This window comes from Papaver somniferum, chromosome 4 (genome assembly GCF_003573695.1).
Source record: "Papaver somniferum cultivar HN1 chromosome 4, ASM357369v1, whole genome shotgun sequence".
NCBI classification, from domain to species: Eukaryota; Viridiplantae; Streptophyta; class Magnoliopsida; order Ranunculales; family Papaveraceae; genus Papaver; species Papaver somniferum.
Genome location: NC_039361.1, coordinates 56553902 through 56563053, shown reverse-complemented (window position 1 = coordinate 56563053; position 9152 = coordinate 56553902). Strand labels below are relative to the sequence as shown.

General features: G+C 37.0%; 1 long non-coding RNA gene across 2 annotated transcripts; it reads left to right on the top strand.

Moving 5' to 3' along the window:
* Window positions 1-4416: 4416 nt before the first annotated feature.
* LOC113273898 lies at window positions 4417-7891 on the top strand. Of its 2 annotated transcripts, none has more exons than XR_003322658.1 (7): window positions 4417-4525; window positions 4623-4675; window positions 4743-4797; window positions 5075-5364; window positions 6036-6345; window positions 6701-6801; window positions 7537-7891. It is a non-coding gene; the product is annotated as an uncharacterized LOC113273898 (long non-coding RNA). The 2 variants fall into 2 exon arrangements; XR_003322657.1 differs by lacking the exon at window positions 7537-7891 and adding an exon at window positions 7026-7521 and having other exon boundaries at window positions 6610-6801.
* The last annotated feature ends 1261 nt before the right edge of the window (window positions 7892-9152 follow it).

Genomic DNA, 9152 nt, shown 5'->3' with positions numbered 1-9152 from the left:
GGTGCGGAATATGAAGCAGGGTAAGGCTAAAGGCATGAGGGCGCAAAACCTAACCCATGTGGACTCTACAGGTCAAAACATGGATTTCGTGTGTGTGTGGCGGGGGGGGGGGGGGGGGGGGGGGGGGGGGGGGGGGGGGGGGGTGGTTGGTGGTGGTGGTGGTGGTGGTGGTGGGATGTCGGTCCATGACATGAACAAATCTAAGTCTCTGGATGTTTCCTCGAATGTAACATCTTGTAAAGAGTTTTTCCTTCTTTGCCATTAGATTTCTCCTCGAGTTCAGCGTATGCAGCTGCCCAAAAAAAAATTATCGATAAATGATATTTTTTCAACACCAATATTTCTTCTTCAGCTGCAATCTCTGATACTCACTCATCTTCTTTTGAAGAATTTGAGAATAATGAATTAAATAAAAAACTCGATCACCATATTGGTTTCAATACTACCATTGGGATCCCTTCTAATTTTCCGAACATGATGAGTATTTGCCGTGACCTGATTGTGAAGAATGCTTCAGCTGTAACTACAGATAACTTACAAGCTCAAGACGATGATGGGCTCGGTGCTTTTGACTCGGATTATGAAGCTGAAGATGTTGACGAATGTATTGAAGCTGTTAGAACCATTATAGAGGAACAATCTATTGAGGTAGTTGGTTTTAACCCAATTTCAGATTCTAGGGTTAGTCATAATTTACATGGATCATAAAATCATGTCTTGAAATATCAGAGGGTTGGGTCAGGATGAGAAAATTATTGCAATTAGGAATGCAATTAGGAAGAATAATGTAACAATTTGCACAATTCAAGAGTCAAAAAAAGAAATTGTTGTTGATTCACTTATTAGGTCTTTGTGGGGAAATTCCAATCGTAATTTCTTGTTTGTCCCTTCTGAGGGTGCTTCTGGAGGTATAATGGTGATGTGGACGGAAGGAGTATGCAGATGGAAGACTATATACTAAGGGCTTTTTCACTCACAATAAAATTCAAGAATTGTTCCGATTACTTTGTGTGGTATTTCACGTATGTTTATGGAACATCTGAGCATGGATACTACAGATAATATCGGCAAGAAATTTCTGATATTATGTTTTTATTTGATGACCCATGGGTAGTTGGAGGATATTTTATTGCAATTCTTTCTCAATCCGAGAGAAATATTTCTGGTGGTACTACAACTAGTAGAAATTATTTCAGAAGATTTGTTCGGTCCATGACATGAACAAATCTAAGTCTCTGGATGTTTCCTCGAATGTAACATCTTGTAAAGAGTTTTTTCCTTCTTTGCCATTAGATTTCTCCTCGAGTTCAGCGTATGCAGCTGCCCAAAAAAAAATATTATCGATAAATGATATTTCTTTCAACACCAATATTTCTTCTTCAGCTGCAATCTCTGATACTCACTCATCTTCTTTTGAAGAATTTGAGAATAATGAATTAAATAAAAAACTCGATCACCATATTGGTTTCAATACTACCATTGGGATCCCTTCTAATTTTCCGAACATGATGAGTATTTGCCGTGACCTGATTGTGAAGAATGCTTCAGCTGTAACTACAGATAACTTACAAGCTCAAGACGATGATGGGCTCGGTGCTTTTGACTCGGATTATGAAGCTGAAGATGTTGACGAATGTATTGAAGCTGGTGGGAATGTCGATCACCATATTGGTTTCAATACTACCATTGGGATCCCTTCTAATTTTCCGAACATGATGAGTATTTGCCGTGACCTGATTGTGAAGAATGCTTCAGCTGTAACTACAGATAACTTACAAGCTCAAGACGATGATGGGCTCGGTGCTTTTGACTCGGATTATGAAGCTGAAGATGTTGACGAATGTATTGAAGCTGTTAGAACCATTATAGAGGAACAATCTATTGAGGTAGTTGGTTTTAACCCAATTTCAGATTCTAGGGTTAGTCATAATTTACATGGATCATAAAATCATGTCTTGAAATATCAGAGGGTTGGGTCAGGATGAGAAAATTATTGCAATTAGGAATGCAATTAGGAAGAATAATGTAACAATTTGCACAATTCAAGAGTCAAAAAAAGAAATTGTTGTTGATTCACTTATTAGGTCTTTGTGGGGAAATTCCAATCGTAATTTCTTGTTTGTCCCTTCTGAGGGTGCTTCTGGAGGTATAATGGTGATGTGGACGGAAGGAGTATGCAGATGGAAGACTATATACTAAGGGCTTTTTCACTCACAATAAAATTCAAGAATTGTTCCGATTACTTTGTGTGGTATTTCACGTATGTTTATGGAACATCTGAGCATGGATACTACAGATAATATCGGCAAGAAATTTCTGATATTATGTTTTTATTTGATGACCCATGGGTAGTTGGAGGATATTTTATTGCAATTCTTTCTCAATCCGAGAGAAATATTTCTGGTGGTACTACAACTAGTAGAAATTATTTCAGAAGATTTGTTAGTAAGCATGAGCTGATGGACCTGCCTATGTCAGAGGGAAAATACACTTGGACTAACTCTCAACATCCACTTATTTTAGTCAGGTTGGATAGATTTTAGTCTTTGAAGAATGGCGTGCACATTGCCCTGCGCTCATGCAAATGAAGATAAAAAATACCTATCTCTTATCACTCTCCAATTCTCTTATCCTGCAACTCTGGTATGAAGTTCAAGGCCCCTTTCAGACTTGATAATTATTTGCTTCTCCATCCTTCTTTACTTCCAAATTTGAAGTTACGGTGGTCTAATTTGACTTTTATTGGAAAGCCTAGATTTATTTTTTTAAGAAGATGCAATCACTGAATTTGTTTATTAAAGCTTGGAAGAAATCAATGGGTGATTTGCAATTATAAGTGGATCATCTTGAGGAGTTTATTGAGTCTTGGGATATTATGGAAGAAGATGCTCAGTTGACTACTAATGATGTTATTGTCAGGGAGGAGGCTAAAGCAAAACATGCTTCCTAATCTTTAAATATTGAAAGGAAATGGGGTCAAAGGGCTAAAGAGTGATGGGCTAAAGATGTAGAGAAAGGTATTTACATCAAATGGCGTCTTATAAATATTGTTGTAGAAATATCATTAGTTTAAACATAGATGGTGAACTTTACTATGATAAAGTGAAAATTACAAAGGAAGCAACAAAATTTTATTCTAATCTTTTCACTGAAGATCACTTTATAAGGCCCGATTTTGAAGATATTGAGCTACCTACCATTTCTATATCTGAGAGCATATCTTTGCAAAGGCCCTTCTCTAAAGAAAAAGTGAAGCATATCATTTGGAACTTTGGCTCCAATAAGGCTCCGAGACCGGACGGTTTCACTATGGAGTTTTTTAAAGTTGTTTGGGAGGTAATTAAAATGGATTTGATGCAGGTTATTAAAGAATTTGAATCCATGGGTTCTCTTGATTGGAGAATCAATTGCACCATCCTTAAGTTGCTTCCAAAATGCACTGGCGTTGTATCTCTTCACAATCTTAGACCAATTAGTTTGATAGGATGGGTGTATAAGATTTTGTCAAAATTAATAGCAGATAAGATGGAGTTAGTTTTACCTTCATTAATCACTAATTTTCAAGGAGATTTCATCCACGAAAGGAAAATCGGTGATGGTATATTGATTGCAGCAGAATTAATTAATCTAAGGAAAAGAGAGAATAAGTATGACTTTGTTTGTAAGGTGGATTTTGCAAAGGCGTTTGACAACATCAACTGGAATTGTGTTGACATTGTTCTTCAAAGGTTTGGATTTGGAAATATATGGAGAGGATGGATAAAGTGGCGCATCTCTCAGGCAAGATTCTCTATCCTTGTTAATGGTGAAGCTACTTCTTGTTTCAAGAGTCAGAAAGTAATTAGACAAGGTGATCCTATATGATCTCCTTTCTTATTTATTATGGTGATGCTCTCGAAGATGATTCAAAAAGATGCTTCATTTGGTCTTCTGTTTGGTTTTAAAGTTGCTATAAATGTGTAGATGGGGAAAAACGATTTGGTGGTTTTTATGGAATTGAGGAGATGACCGTGCGGGGGAGACTCCTTGAACCGAGCAAATGCTTAACCCACTACACCAAATTCAAGGATTCGTAACGACTTCATTGTCGTTACAAAATTGTCGTTGCAAATGGCCGTTATGAAACATTCGTAACAGGCATAAGCCGTTACGAAGTTTTCAAAATTTCTTAACAGAGGCCAGCCGTTACGATTTTTTTATAGGCGTGCGAATCACACGCTTGGTCACACTTGGGTCGTAACACTTGGAGTTTTGAGGCATGCCATTCACATGCGTGATATATTTTTTCCACCCCACACTCGTTGAACTAGAGGATGTTTCCACCCTGTGTGCCATTCACATGTTTGCAATTCACAATCACCCATTTCTCCCCTTCTCTCGAATTTTCATCTCATTCTTCATTTTCTTTTTCTCTTTCTCTTTTTCTCCTCCTTCCTCTATTCTATTCCCTCTCAACTGTGTAAGGTTAATCATCTGATCTTTGAAGAACTTTGTAACGTTAATCGAGTTTAGGATTTCGGTCTGTGTAAGTCATTATCAGATTTTCGATTTTAGGTTTTCCTATCTGTTAAATCAGATTTTAGGGTTTTATCTAATATCTTTTTTTTTCGATTTCATTTTAGGGTTCGTCAGATCTGGAGCTTTGATTAACTGATTTTGAATCTCATCTTAGAAGGTATATGTTTCTATCTGTTGTCTGAGATTTTAGGGTTTCATTATTTCATCATCTCTTTTCTTTTCAGTGAAGAACAGCATCGAAAAAAAAAAGAGGTTCATCAACCAATTCCAACAATTGGGGTAAGTTTCATCTCTTCTGATTCTTTTAATTCGATTGTTTTTCAGATGGTATTGGATTATGTTCAGAAAATTTTCAAAAAATTATTTTAGGGTTTCAAAAACCTAACAACATTGAATTCACTTCGAATTCCTGATTGGATTTTTAATTTGATTTTTTTTCTAGGGGTCATGGTTCTCACTACTTCAGTTCACTTGTAGTTACTGTTTCTCTCTTTATAAATTGAATTTTTTTAGTACCCTTTCCTCAATTTCTAAAGTCTTTGTGTTGTTAATCTAGAGGAAGAGGTATTACAGAGAATGGATATATCAAAGTGAAGTCAGTGAAGTAAAGAAGTTACAAGGGAACATGAGATGTTTTAGAAATCAGTAAGAAGAGGGAACATGAGATGTTTTCTGTAACGGAATTTGAAAATCAGTATTAAGTTGGATTTCGGTGGTTGCCGGTGTCTGTAATAAGACAAGAAGTAGCTGCTGGGAAGGAATTTGATGGTGGACAACTGGGTGATTGTGGAATATTCAATGGGTTCCGGTTTCATGGATTTGGTCATCATCTCTGTGTTAAGTAAGGTAAATCCCTTTACTTTTATGAAACTGATACTTGAATGATATAAAGGTTGGCTACTATTTGATTATGTGGGATGTTTTTATCCATGAACTTTATTCAAGTTATCCTTGTTGTTAGTGACCTTGTACGGTAATAAGCTTGGTAGGAGTCTAATGTATTCATATTATGCTCATTCCTATATTACTGAAACGTGTATTTACATGGTCGAATATCCATTTGGTATTTGCTCCGGTAAATCTCTATGATCCTAACTGGTTTCCCTAGGCTATGAATTGCGGTAGACTTTGAGAATGAAATGTTTAACTTTTTATAAGAACCATCTAGTATATACTACTACTTGAACTCTTGGTTACACAGTATTCTCTTAGTATGTGTCGGATTCCATTTACATAACGTATAATGATTACATAAATCTTATGGGAAATGTTGATGGTAGCATGTTAAGGCCTGGACAAACAGGTGATGATGTTGCTTGTTGTTGTTCATTTTCTATTAATACATCAGTTGACCACTTATCCTTAATTAGTAAATATTTTAATTGGGGGGCAAGACTAGTAAATGTGCCAAGTTATTGGTAAATTGGTGGGTTGGTTGGTTTGGTAATATGAATTCGTGTGAGTTTGGATTTTGTATCGGGATACTACCAATACTAATGGTTCTGTTTGTATCTTAGTTTGCACTGTAAGGGATGTTGATCATTTGTGGTTGGTTCATCTTGCAAACTTGAAGAGGGAGACTGTGTTGACGCCACTTGGTTGAGGAGCTCTCTGACCAGTTTTTCGCCACCATCTGCATAACCACTTCACCTGCATACATCATCACAGTGACCACCAGTCTCCATCATCAACTTTCATTCACCACCACCATCACAGCAGGGCAAAGAAACAAAAGAATTGAAGAAAGCAGCTGATGCACTCCGCCAAAAGGAGAAAAACGGTGCTAAGGGGAGAAAATGGCGCCAAAATGTCAAGGCTGTTGAAAAGGTATGCACATGTATCACCACTTTTGATATGTGAGGGTTTTAGACTTTTCAGAGAGTTCCTTCTCGCAGAAATTTTTCTGTAAAGCGCTTCATAGATCTCTAGGTTGCTATTAGCTTTGTAGTACAAACTGTTCGGTTAGAGTTCTTTGTAATAACTGTACAACCCGAGGATTCTGTTCCTAAAAAATTGCCGAAGACTTTCCCCAGTCAGCCTTGATTTATTTTATTTTCGTTTGATCTTAAGATGTATATTTTATGGTCCCAGAGATTGTTCCCTTTTCATGACACTTGATTCCTGTTCATGCTGCAAATTGGATCTTCATACTTGATCTTATGAATGCATCATGTGATCTCAGATGGTATTAACTGCTGGTGCAACCCCTGCAGTTGAGATTCTTAGTTTCTGCCTGGCTGATACTGGAAATGCATTCCTTGTGCCTTCACCGTATTACCCGGGGTAAATTTCATATCTTCTTTTCCAATTTCTTGACTTTGGATTTACTTAGAAAGAGTAGCATACTGTATACCACTTTCCATGGCATGGAAAATGTAACTTAACTTAGACTTAAATTGAAACACAGTGCTTCACTTCATATTTAGCTTTGAACTTCTGTACGAAAAAAATCTTTAATGTGCACTAAATTTCTGCCATGTAACTGAAGCATGAAGACATTTTTGCAGGTTTGACAGGGATATAAAATATCCATCTTTTTTGTCCCGTTTCGAGAACTAAATTCTTTCTTTCCTTGAAGCTTCAGTAACTTATTTTGTTGTCTTTACATCTAGTATCTTTCTTGCACTTTTTCACTACACTTTTTTTGAAATAATAAGTATAATGATTATTCATATTGATGACAGTGGTATATGTACTAGACATTTCTCCACTTTTTCCTTTAGTGGTTTCATTCGTGCCGAGGTAATTGTTGTCATTGTGCTGTTAATTCTAATTGAGTTACTCTTCATTAAGCTTTGGGCTTGTGTAGGAAATGAAGGCCTGTACCATGCTTAAAAAATGGCTGTTGGACTTTCAGAGAAATATATATCCTATGTTTTTACTTGGTTTTGTTGTTGTTGCTGCTGTTAACTTGTTAGTTTGGCTAAGAAAGTGTTTGTGGACTGTTTTTCATTGAGCAATTTGCAATCCTTGCACCAGTTGGACGTAAATTTTTTTCTCTTTTTTGAATTGGCTCAGGTACCAACTCATTGCTTCTAGGTGTTGAGATGTAGTGTTAGAGCAGGTGAGGGGAAGTGTTGTAGATTTGAGACCGAAATGTTAAGCAAGAGAAGGCAGAGACTGTTATATGAGTTATGTGCTTGTTTTGTTTTATTCTTATGTGCTCTTAGTTGTAAACAGATGTTGTATGAGCTTTATACCGCATATAACTTGGTAATACTCTTAAGTTTCTAAGCAGATATTGTGTTCCTCAAAACTTAGGGATTCTGTTTAGTAGTTGTTGAAACTTGAAAGAATACAAGTTATTGTTGTTCATTGTGTAATAGAAATTGTATACATGGAATGAAAGACTTGTACAGGTAATTATTTTTTAGTTCTGGCATATTTCCGGCAGAGAATGAACAGCCAGTCATCCTTGACCTGGTCAATGTTGACTGGCAGTATTTTGTTGATGTTACAAATAAATTCGTAACGGCTTCATCCTGTTATGATCACGTGGTTACAAAAATTCGCAACGGCCCTCAGTTGTTACCACGTGGCAATTCGTAACGGCCATTATCTGTTCGAAAGCCGTTGAAACCCAAAATTCGTAACGGCTTTATTGTCGTTGCGAACAATAGTAATACCCTCTTTTGAAACAGGCGAGGACCGTTACAACCCCGATTCGTAACGGTTATATATTTTGTTTCTAATTCCAAAATTTGGTGTAGTGACCTCACACAGATGCACTGCAAGAAGGGAGTGCTTTAAGTTTGATAGATCAATCTGTAAGACTCCAGCCTAAACCAAGACAATGGCCGTTCCAGAGTCAATTCAGTCACAAGAGAGGATGGGTCGATCTGTAAGAGGGAAGCTAAGAAATGTGTGAGACCAATGGTGATCAAAGATTATGAGTGTGTTGTGTATTCCGCGTAAAGAAAATAAGATAAGTTCTGATTGATTGAATGCTGAGTTCTTAATCTCTTGTTTGTCTGCTTGACGAGAGATTGTCCGTTGTTTCAATCATGATTCAGAGACTTATTTATATTGATAGAATTGTAAACACCTTGATCCCACGAAGTGTGGAAGTTGTTGGATTCAAAGAGTGGGGAAGTGGAAATCGTGTTAAAACCAGTTGCTCATCGTGCGGAGACTTGGTTGATTTTCTACCCACTACTTTGCTAACTCCTTCAACTGATTGCACGACTTTCTCACATTCTCGTCGTGTGTATGAACATACGTGACGTAGACCGCCAGACCAAAACCCTAGTTAATATCCCCCATGTGACACGATTGATGTCTCGTGATTGTGGAGTCAGTTGCTGACTTTATAGAACGATGAGTCATTGCATTGCTGAGTCGAACGTGATTTGCAAATGTTCTGAAACTCATGAATTGAACATGTCTGTTGAGACAAAGGTATCAGATAAATGTTGACAACTTAAGGTGAGCAAATGTTGCTGAATCGTTGAATATTGATAGTTGAACCAATATTCCTTAGTCTGAGCAAATATTGCTCGTCTGAGCAAATGTTGCTCGTTTGATGAATTGTTGGTATCAGGATCAAATGAAAATGTTAATTTAAGATGCTGACATCTGAGCCGAGCATAATTATAAAAGTGTTGATCACGAGATCAACGTAAATTTATTAGTGT